Source organism: Hippichthys cyanospilos, chromosome 5, assembly GCF_059441005.1.
Source record: "Hippichthys cyanospilos isolate Australia breed blue-spotted pipefish chromosome 5, RoL_Hcya_1.0, whole genome shotgun sequence".
Classification (NCBI taxonomy): Eukaryota; Metazoa; Chordata; class Actinopteri; order Syngnathiformes; family Syngnathidae; genus Hippichthys; species Hippichthys cyanospilos.
Window position 1 is genome coordinate 4021699 of NC_142373.1, and position 10377 is coordinate 4032075.

Here is a 10377-nt window from a genome sequence, read left to right on the forward strand (position 1 = left end):
CTCTGAGTGAATTGCAGGCAATGTATACAGTACTATATCATACTGTTGAAATTATTAGTGACATACTGTATTATGAGGTGTTGGTCGCTGCTAGACTGCTTACCAGGTCTGGCTCATAGAGCAGAGGCCCTGGGTTTGCCCCTGGGTCCAGCCTTCCTATGTGGAGCTCTCTCGGTACTCCGGTTTCCTCTCACATTCCTTAAACATGCATAGTAGGTGTACTGGAGAGTAATTATCTTCAGGTATGTTTGTGAGCATGAGTGATTGGTCATTTTTATGTGCCTTGCGAGTGGCTGGCAACCAGTTTAGGGTGTCACCCACCTACCTACTGATCGAAGACACCTCCAGCATGCCTGTGACCATTGTGAATGAGAATGACTTTGACCACTTATTTTCTCTCTCTCTCTCTCTCTCTCTCTCTCTCTCTCTCTCTCTCTCTCTCTCTCTCTCTCTCTCTCTCTCTCTCTCTCTCTATTTATGTTTTTGATGACTATTATTACCTCTGAAACCCTGTGGTGGACTCGCACAAGACTGGTCAATGCTACTGATGGCCAAATCAAACTTCTTGAAGCAATGAAGCTTTTCAGTCAATTGGTTTGCACATGGTTCAAAGGTTCATATGGCTTCATTTCCTCAATGGCCTCCATCAAATAGTCTAGAAGCCCAAGAAGTCAGCACTCAGTGTTGAGAATTCTACGGCTGACATGACAGGACATGAAAGTGTGTGTGTTACAACAGAAACGAAATATAACAAGTGTGTTAAGAATAATTTGTTATTCATTTTTATTTAAAAATTCAGTGGACCCCCGGGGTACAAAATTCCTGCTTTACAAATTTGTTTTCAGCTTACGTCGTGATCTGCGACATTTTTTGTCCCCTCTTTACGGTATTTTTCCCACTTTACGACAAAAACAACTGTCATGACCCGAGAGGTTGGTTGCATTTGTGTTGTTTTGTTTCCATCTTCAGGTGTTTTTAGGTGATTGCTCTTATTTTCTAGTCCCGCCAAACTGCTTGCGCTGCAACGTGTCACTTAGATACTGGTATGCTATTGGTCTGCGTCATGACTCCCTAAGATACTGCTCTGCTATTGGTCAACGTCACTGTCAAAATGGCGGCATGCTACAGACTGGATCGCGTCTAGAGTGCTTAAAAAAACGATTGATTGTGCATATTAGTGCTTAATTCAAACTTGAATGAGTGAGCCATGTGTCCCAAGATTGCTAATGATGTTAATCAGACAAGTAAGGAGATCATTTACATGGAAACGAAGCTTGAGATAATCAAGAAATATGAAGAAAGCTAAGCTAGCCTAGCCTAGGCTAGGCTACCCTTACTAGGGAATATGGCCATAACAAGCTATCAGGGCACTCAAAGGTAAATAAATCCTTTCTATATTTTATATTTATGATGTGGTTTAATTGTATGCATGTATATTATATTGACTTACTATACCATGTTGATACCAAATTTTATGTATATACAATTTTTATGTTTTTACCTAGGGTTTTACACGCATTAGCGAATTAACATACCGTAGGTTTGGATTGCCTGCCATACAGTGAATTTGCGTTACGATCCCAACCGCAGAACAGATTAATCTCGTAAATCAGGGGCCGACTGTACAGTAATAGCTTTTACACTGTGTTTGCCTTTAAACTGTTTATTTTTTGTATTTCACCAGCTTTGAGAACTATTCTTGTACGGATGAAGCTGGGGTGGAAAGAAATGCAGCTGTCAGTTTATATCAATACAGATGTTATTCTGTGTCTCCCAGTATACTCATGGATTGTTCATTGTCAATATTTAGTTCAAATAGGTGCTTTTGGGCCTCCACACATAGAACCAACAAACAAAAAACTGACATTAGCTTCGGCTAACATTGTACATATTCACATGAAACACATACATACCACAGTGATATTTTGTAAACGAACCGCTGAACACTTCCTCTTGTGTCACTCCCTAACCAGCGTGCTGTCATGTCTGACGTTAGCATCGTTAGCGTGTCATTCGAACGTTAGCATAACATATAGAAAGTGCTTCACAACCTTATACTTAAGTAAACTTGCATGCTCAAAATGATCCCAAAATACAGTATATATTATTGCTCTTGTGGACTTGTAAATAATCTCTATATCACTGGAAATGTAAAGTAAAAAGGTACAAATGAAACAACCGAAACAAACTTCATGATCCACCATTACACCAGCACCACCTTAATTCAAACAAGTAAACTACAATAATTGCTACAGTCAATGGCTTTTAAGGGTTTATCAGCGTTTTTTAGGACTTGTTTTTTTTTTTTTTTTTGGGGGGGGGGGGGGGGGGGGGCTTTCAACACATAAAAGAGCTTCTACTTACAAAAAATTCACATTACAAAATGACATCTGGAAGAAATTAATTTTGTAAGTAAAGGTACCACTGCATTTTTTTTTTCCCTATTTGTTATTCACTGCCAAACTCCTTACCCAGTTAATGCTCTTCTGGGTACATGAATGCACTTCAATTGCATTTTTCGTTTTACAAAATGTGTTAGCCAGGGTGGTTGGGTAGTTAACACATCCACCGCAGTTAAGGGTTCAATTCCAGCTGGCTTCGGCCTTCCTGTGTGGTGTTTGCTTGTTCTTCCCGAGCCCGAGTTCTCGGGCATTCCGGCTTCCTCCCACACTCCCAAAAACATGCATGGCATACCAAATTGTCCTTAGGTGTGATTGGGTACGTGGGTGAGGAGGTGGAAGTTGTGGACAAAACTAACGGAGACTAGCACAACTTCAACAGACAATATGATAGTAAGACAGAGAACAAAACACATGAACACAAACACTACAACTCGAAAACAACTGAAACAGCCAAAAAAGAGAAAGCCCCAATTCCAACCCACAACAAAATAACATGATGGATGGAAAGAAAATGTGTAAGCCATTTCTTTTTCAGAGCAATGGTTGAAGATGAGTTTGAAATATGAAAAGCACTAACGGTACTGTATTCCTGATATACAGATTAATCTTTCCCCGCATTAGTTGGTAGTTGGTTTCACACTTTCTTACATAAACCTTCTCAGGATATTGGCCACCTCTGCTTAAATCAAGAACCTCATTAGTAAAAGAGATCATTCAATTTTACTCCCAAAAGGCATATACTAATACTTACTATAAACTAATAAGAATTTGGTTCAGTTAATTGAGTTTTCTGATGGTGTGGGGGAGGTTGGGGTGAAAAAATTACCCACATAATTATTTCAAGAGGCTGGCCATGTACAATATACAAAAAACACCTTAATTGAAATATGAAATGTGCAGGGTGACCTTCTCGTTTAAGTACCAAATATTCAAAATAAATGATGAACCTTTGATCATTTTTGATGGATGTTCAAAGTCAGGGATGCTGAGAGTGAATTCAAATCAAAAGGAGAATTCTTTATAATACTTAGACTGTCTCGTGGAACTAGATAAGGTCACTAGAATACAAGAAGGCGCTCTCATTATACCAGAAAGAAACAGAAAGCCCACTAAATAGCTACATCAGAGGATTTGTCTCAGACACAGAATCCAGTAAAGCCAGGATATTACTGCAACAGAATTTTTACTCAGACAGCATCTCCCAATCATATACAGTAATTAAGTAAAAAAAAAAAAAAAAATACAGTACAGGATTCATGCAGTTTATATCTATCCAGTACTACTATCTACTATGCAGCAGATGATGTCAAAGCCAGAGTCAAGTGTGATTTACTCTTGCACTGTTCTTAAATAAAGGTACGGATACAAGTGATACTAAAAAATTCAGGTTCTAATTATTACCGATGGTGATGGAGATTAGAAATACTGAGTGACTTCTGTAAAATATTTAACCCTTTTTACATGCAACTTGCAGGAACTTGGGTGGCCATTGGGAATTGTAATTATTTTCTCCAAATAGTCTGTCCACACGGCGCGCCCCGCCCTCCCCCTTTCTGACCGAGCTCAAAATGACCCCGGCCTAATTTTCAACCTAACATGACCCTGACAATTTGACACAAGAAAATAAAAGAATTTTGCTGATAATTTAGCCTCTTTTTTAACTTTTCATTTTTGAGGTGGCACAACATATTTTCCACAACTTGTTTTTGTTGCTGACCATGAAACATTTCTCTCAGAGGCCGTGGATGTGGAATTTCTTGCTTCTCCAAACCTGTCTCCCTTTTCGTTAGTTTCCACAGTTTGTATTCTTTTATGTCATGCCTGTCCATTTTATCTGCCTTAAATGCTCCAAAATTTTAATCAATGACGTTGCTTGACATTTTCATTTGCATTTTTTTTTTTTTGCTTTTTTGCATAGCATTTTTATCTGTGGAGATAAAATGAGTAAAAAAATATTAATCTGAAAAATTGAGGAAGATATACTTGTGTTTAAGCAGAGGGATGAAAACTAGTAAAGCATTATTGAAAAAGCATATTCCAGTCATGTCATTACTTAAATATGTTTCCAAATTATCCAGTGTTAAAATTAACACCCCTGTCCTGCTATTGCACCAGTCACTTTTTAAACAGGCTTCATTGTTAAAAAAAAACTGTTAAAAAAAAAAAGTAGGGCAGAAGATGTCAAAGTGAGTAATTAGAAAGTGAGTGATTAGTGTTTACGTTCAAACTGACCATTTACACAGGCATCTTTTACGACCTCCAAATATGGAATATTGTCAATGCAGACATAACACACTTTCCCATGCTATCAGATGCCCTTGGGCTGACCATAAGGAACAGGAACTGCCAAAGGGGAAATATCCATATTCTCTTTTTGTTATTCAGAACAAACATCAGGAAGAGCAGAACAGGCAGTGTGAAATGGCTTTGGTGAATTCATGATTAGCATGCAGTGGATAAACCTAAAGGAGAAGTTGGTGAATAACAGTTTCATTCATTTGTTCTAACCTTCGACAATCTCGGTTTCACCCTCAGACCAAGGTGAGTGGTTCAACACGCTGGGCCATCAGTAGCCCACGCCCACTCCTCTGCTGACAAGCGCTTTGAGGGAGAAAGCAAACTGAGCAGGGCTTCTCCACCGAGAAGTACTGCTCCAAGTAGAGTTCCAAGGAATATTTATGTGGCAGGTTATAAGAAAGCACTGTCTGATGATGTCAGGAGACTATGCTTGCTCAGAAAAGAATACTCATTTTTGTTCTCCTCCCATCACCTGCTGTTAGAGGACACAAATTAACATTACCTCTTTTCAACTAGTCACTTCACACAACACTTTCCGATCTTGCACACCCAAATGTGTATATTTCACTACAATTAGGGAACATTCACTTTTCCATTCACTTTAATTTTATATAATATGATTCAACACAACTCACTCAAAATATGATTTGATGATACAAGTGAGGGCGTCTCGGTGGAGGAGTGGTTAGCACATCTGCCTCACAGTTCAGAGTTCAATTCTGGCTCTTGCCCTCCTATGTGGAGTTTGGATGTTCTCCCCAAGCCCAAGTAGGTTCTCTTGGGGCACTCTGGCTTCCTCCGTCAATTAAAAAACATGAATTGCAGGTCTATTGGACACTCCAAAGTGTCCATACGTGTGATTGGTGCGTGAACGTTTTTTGTCTCTATGTGCACTGCAATTGGCTGGCAACCAGTTCAGGATGTCGCCTGCATACTGTCCAAAGACAATTGGGATAGGCACCAGCAAGCCAGCGCCCTTTATGAGTATAAGAGGCTACAGAAAATAGATGGATAGATGGATGATACAATTGAACCAATGAAGATACAATTCCATACAACCAATGCTAATTGACACATTTAATATTTAGTGGAAACTTGATTTAACAGGCAAATTCGAGAAGGGGCTTATCTGTTAAAGCTAATTGTTTGTTAAACTGAAGTAGCATGGTGGTCAAGAAACACAGCAAAAATTGTTGTTTTAAACTGTTTAAAAACCCAAACCACTTTAAACTGTTTGAAATGTTTTAATGTTCATTCAAACTTGCCTCACTGGTGCTTGTGGGTGGGATAATGGCATGCAGCTGGTCGTGTTCACGAGAAGCCATTTTGGCATGTATTGAATTTTCACCTCTGTTATGGTTTGTTGCAATAGATTTGCTCAGACTGGCCCATCTGGCCCATCCCTCACAGGGATGCAGTATCCTTTGATTCGTTGATATTCCACCATATTTTGGGATGATGGATATATGTATTCATAAAAAAATAATTTGCAGTAGATTTGAATGAAAAAATGAATTGTTCTTAGAAAAGACAATTTGGATCTTACAGTCAATCAAAACTTCACAGCATGACTAACAAACATTATGACACTACTCATGATGCAACACGATGGGATTCACTCCCATTAAGGTGCAATTTAATTAAGGTGCATTACAAAGCTACAAAAGATGTAATTTCCATGATAAATGATCATGGCCCGTTAAGTTTTCAAATTTCACTCATGCACTACATGAACAATACAGAATCCCTGTTGTAAACATTATGTATGACGCGTGACACATTAGTTGCACAATCTGATGAGAATCTGATACATAAAATATTTTTAAAAATTCTACTCGTGCAAGAATACTGTGCATCAACATAAAAGCAGCATTAGAAAATAGAAACGTCAGAGGTACATGTCAATTTGTTCAAAAATAGATTTAAATGGAGCGGCATTGTGAAAAATAGCACCTGCTCTTAATGGTTCTCAGCTCGTGTCAGTTTACTGCCATAGAGATGATGGATGGGCATTCTTGTAGGTTGTCAGCTTGACAATCAAATATGACACCCTGACATCCAATGCCAGAAAAATAACAACGTTGAAAGGTTTTGCAGTTTCACCTCATGTGAACGTCAAGGTAAGTGAAACATTAAACCCATAGCATCAATCCATTTTCTTAGGCTTAACCTGTTCACGGTCATGGGTGAGAAGTGAGTCTATTCCGATTGACGAGAGTGAGGGGCTTGGAACACCCTGGAATGGTAAATGTACAAGAGTGAGCCAAACCACCAGCTATGTATATGAAATTAACTCATTAAATGTTGCTTAACTACAATGAATCATCTGACAAAAGAAGTGCACTGTATATTTAAGACTAAAAGACGCACCTGATCATAAGCCGCAGTAACAAATAGAAGAGAAGAGAAGAGAAGAGAAGAGAAGAGAAGAGAAGACATAATATTTAAAGTATAATCAATAAAATTTAATATCGGCTATAAGCCATCGGTTGGAACAAAACTTATTTGGTACATGGAAAGATGATACAAGGAATTTTTTAAAAGTTTTCTCAAACTGCCTGTTTTCAGCAATAACATGTCTTCAACACAAACTGAACATGCCTACACATTCTAATGTACTTTGGAATGTGACAAATGAGCCTTCATTTATTTTTTATTTATCTATTTAGTATTTTGCTGAAGTCTCATTGTGGTAGTTCTGTCAGTGTAAATCAGATGAAAGACAACAAAGACATTCCTCTCTCCAGAGGCAGCCCTGGGAAGCTGGGGCTGGCTGGACCCCTGACCACCTGACCACTCCGAACAGTTAGGCAAATGGTCAGGTGCCAAGTTGGCAGAGGTGGACAAGGACAAATTTTAGAGAGCTTTTTTAGAGAACAAAAAGCCATGCGAGCATGCCATCCAGAATAAGAATTTTAATGTGTGGAATTACTATGAATATGACAATAAAACTCTTGAATCTTGACCTTACAAGCGAGCCTGCTCTTACATCAGTATGAAACTATTACTATTAGTACTACTGTACTAATAAGTACAGCAAAAACAAGCCCGCAGGAAAAGTATAACTTGTTTTATACTTGACGCACTGGCACGCGTTATTCAGCACTGTATACTCGGAGCAGCTTTTTCCCGCTGTCAGACAATATTCTCCCATGCTATAGGTGGCAGTAAATTCACTTTACAGCATACAAACTACACTTCTCTATAACAGAGTTAGAGAATCTTTGTTGATTCAAATGATCGAAACAGACTTCTCATCTCTCCCCTACATGGTGCTCGCTGGGAGTTGTTTACGGTATTTATATCACGGTATTCCTTTTTCAGACTAATCATAGTCATAATCATATCATAATCATCATAGATTTACTATAATGAAAATTCCCTTGTTGTGAAATATTTCTGGCAGCAAATATGATTTAGTTGTAGAGGAGTTCTCCTGTATTTTCAACCAAGATGCCTGAGTCTGAAAGGTCTTCATTTTCATCTACAACCAGCATTGCCAGGAAGCAGATTCCCCAAACGTGTTCAGGCCAGAACCACTCCAAGTGTTAAAGAAATTGAACCCAATGTATTTTCCTTTTGCGACCAAAACAACTGTCATGACCCTATGGGGTTGGCTGTATGTGTGTTGTTTTGTCTCTATCTGCAGGGGTTTTTAGGTAATTGCACTATTTTTCTGTTGCCGTCAATGCCACCGTGCAACGCGTCACTACAATTCTGGTCTGGTATTGGTCGGCGTCTATTCACGGATATGCTGGTCTGCTATTGGTCAGCCTCACTCGTTTCAAAATGGCGGAATGGTAAAGTTTTGTTCTATCATGACTGGTTACAAAACCGCATTTATAGTGCATTTTACTGCTTAATTCAAACTTGAATGGGTTAGCCACCAGTCCCAAGATTGCTTATGATGTTACAGAGAGAAGTATGAAGATGATATACAGTATATGGAAACGAAGCTGGAGATGATCAAGAAATACGAAGCTAGCCTAGCCTAGGCTACCCTTACTAGGGAATATGGCCATAACAAGCGGCACTCAAAGGTAAATAAATCCTTTCTGGTTGGTTTATTTATGATGTTTTCTGATTGTATACATGTGTATTATATATATGTAGCACTTACTATACTATTTTGTTACCAATTTTTTATATGGATGTACAATTTTGATGTTTTTGCCTGGGGTTATATATGCGATAGCTATTTAACAGAGGTTTGGATTGCCCGCCATACGGTGAATTCGCCCTACGAGCCCAACCGAGGAACGGATTAATCTCATTACACAGGGTCCCAATGTATTGAGTTTATTTGTGAATGTCTGATTTCACAGAATCCATTGAAGCTTTTCCCCTGGTGGCAAGTAAAAACAAATGCAGATGCCGCACTGGACTAACAAACTGCAAGGTTCAAAGAGAGAGAAAAAAGTATTGGTTTATATTTCGAAATTTACGGTAGCAAATTACAAACTTAAATTCCAGCGCATTTATTCAGTGAGGAAAAAAAAAAAAATCATACTAAGAAATAATTGTTACATCACATGATGTCAATCAATCAATCAAATTTTATTTGTATAGCCCTAAAAGGCAAACATTCTTCTGCTGCATAATCTCTCAAAATCATCTAATTCGGTACTTTCCTATACAATTTCCTCATGAGTCTCCTTTACAAGTTTTGATTCTGTGTCCGCTGAACTATTAAGACTTTCAGTAGCAGAGTGTGTTTCATCACTAATAATGGGATTAATTTCAAAGCTGATAACCATAGGTGTTAATAATTATTTATTGAACAAATTTCTTAATAGCACCCCCATGACTGCCCAACCTAACTGTTGGCTCTGACCCTAAACTTTAATACTGCACTTTGAAACCCTAACCATAGACTTAAACTCTACAGTACATTAAAATGCTGACCTTGATTTAAAAATCCCAACCCTAACCACTTTCAAATGTGACCTCACACATTGTAACAGCTGACATTCAAACTTAATTTTGCAAACTCACCATTGAAATCCTGACTGATTTGTTAGCGCTGTCTATATGGTTCAGTGGGTCACATCTCTTATGGTGCACATATGGTGGTGTAGAAATCAAATTATTTTCATGGATATTTTGGACCTGAACTTTTTTAACACATTTTTAACCGTCAGAAGTAGGAACATGCCCTGCAATTGGCCAGAAAGCCAGAGACCCGCGTAATAAGAAGCGGCGGCTTGTTAAGTGCGACCGAAGCAGGAGAACAACGCTGGGTTATTTCTCGCCAGCCCATGTGTATCTGCCCTGAGAATCCAGCCAGCGAACCTAGTAATCGCCTGCTCTGTAGGTTTTGTTGATACTTTGATATTCCGAGTTTTTCCCTATTAATAGTATGTTTTCTCTGTTAATTTTTTTCGTGTGTTGTCGTTCTCCTGTGGTGTGTATTTTTTGCATGGATAATTTTATTTCTCTCTTTTGGTTGCAGTTTTAATTTTTGCTCCAAGTCTCAGTTGTACTTTACCTTTTTGGCATTTTTTGGCAGTTTTTCTTCCAAACTGTGATTCTTGTCGATAAACCTTGTTGGAACATTCAGTGTGCCTCCTGTCTGATTGGGCACAGACTGCACTATCACTTACTCCTGAAGTCTGTGGATTGTAGTCCAATTTCTGCTTGTGTTTTGAGATTAATTCGTAACAGATTGAAGAAAAAG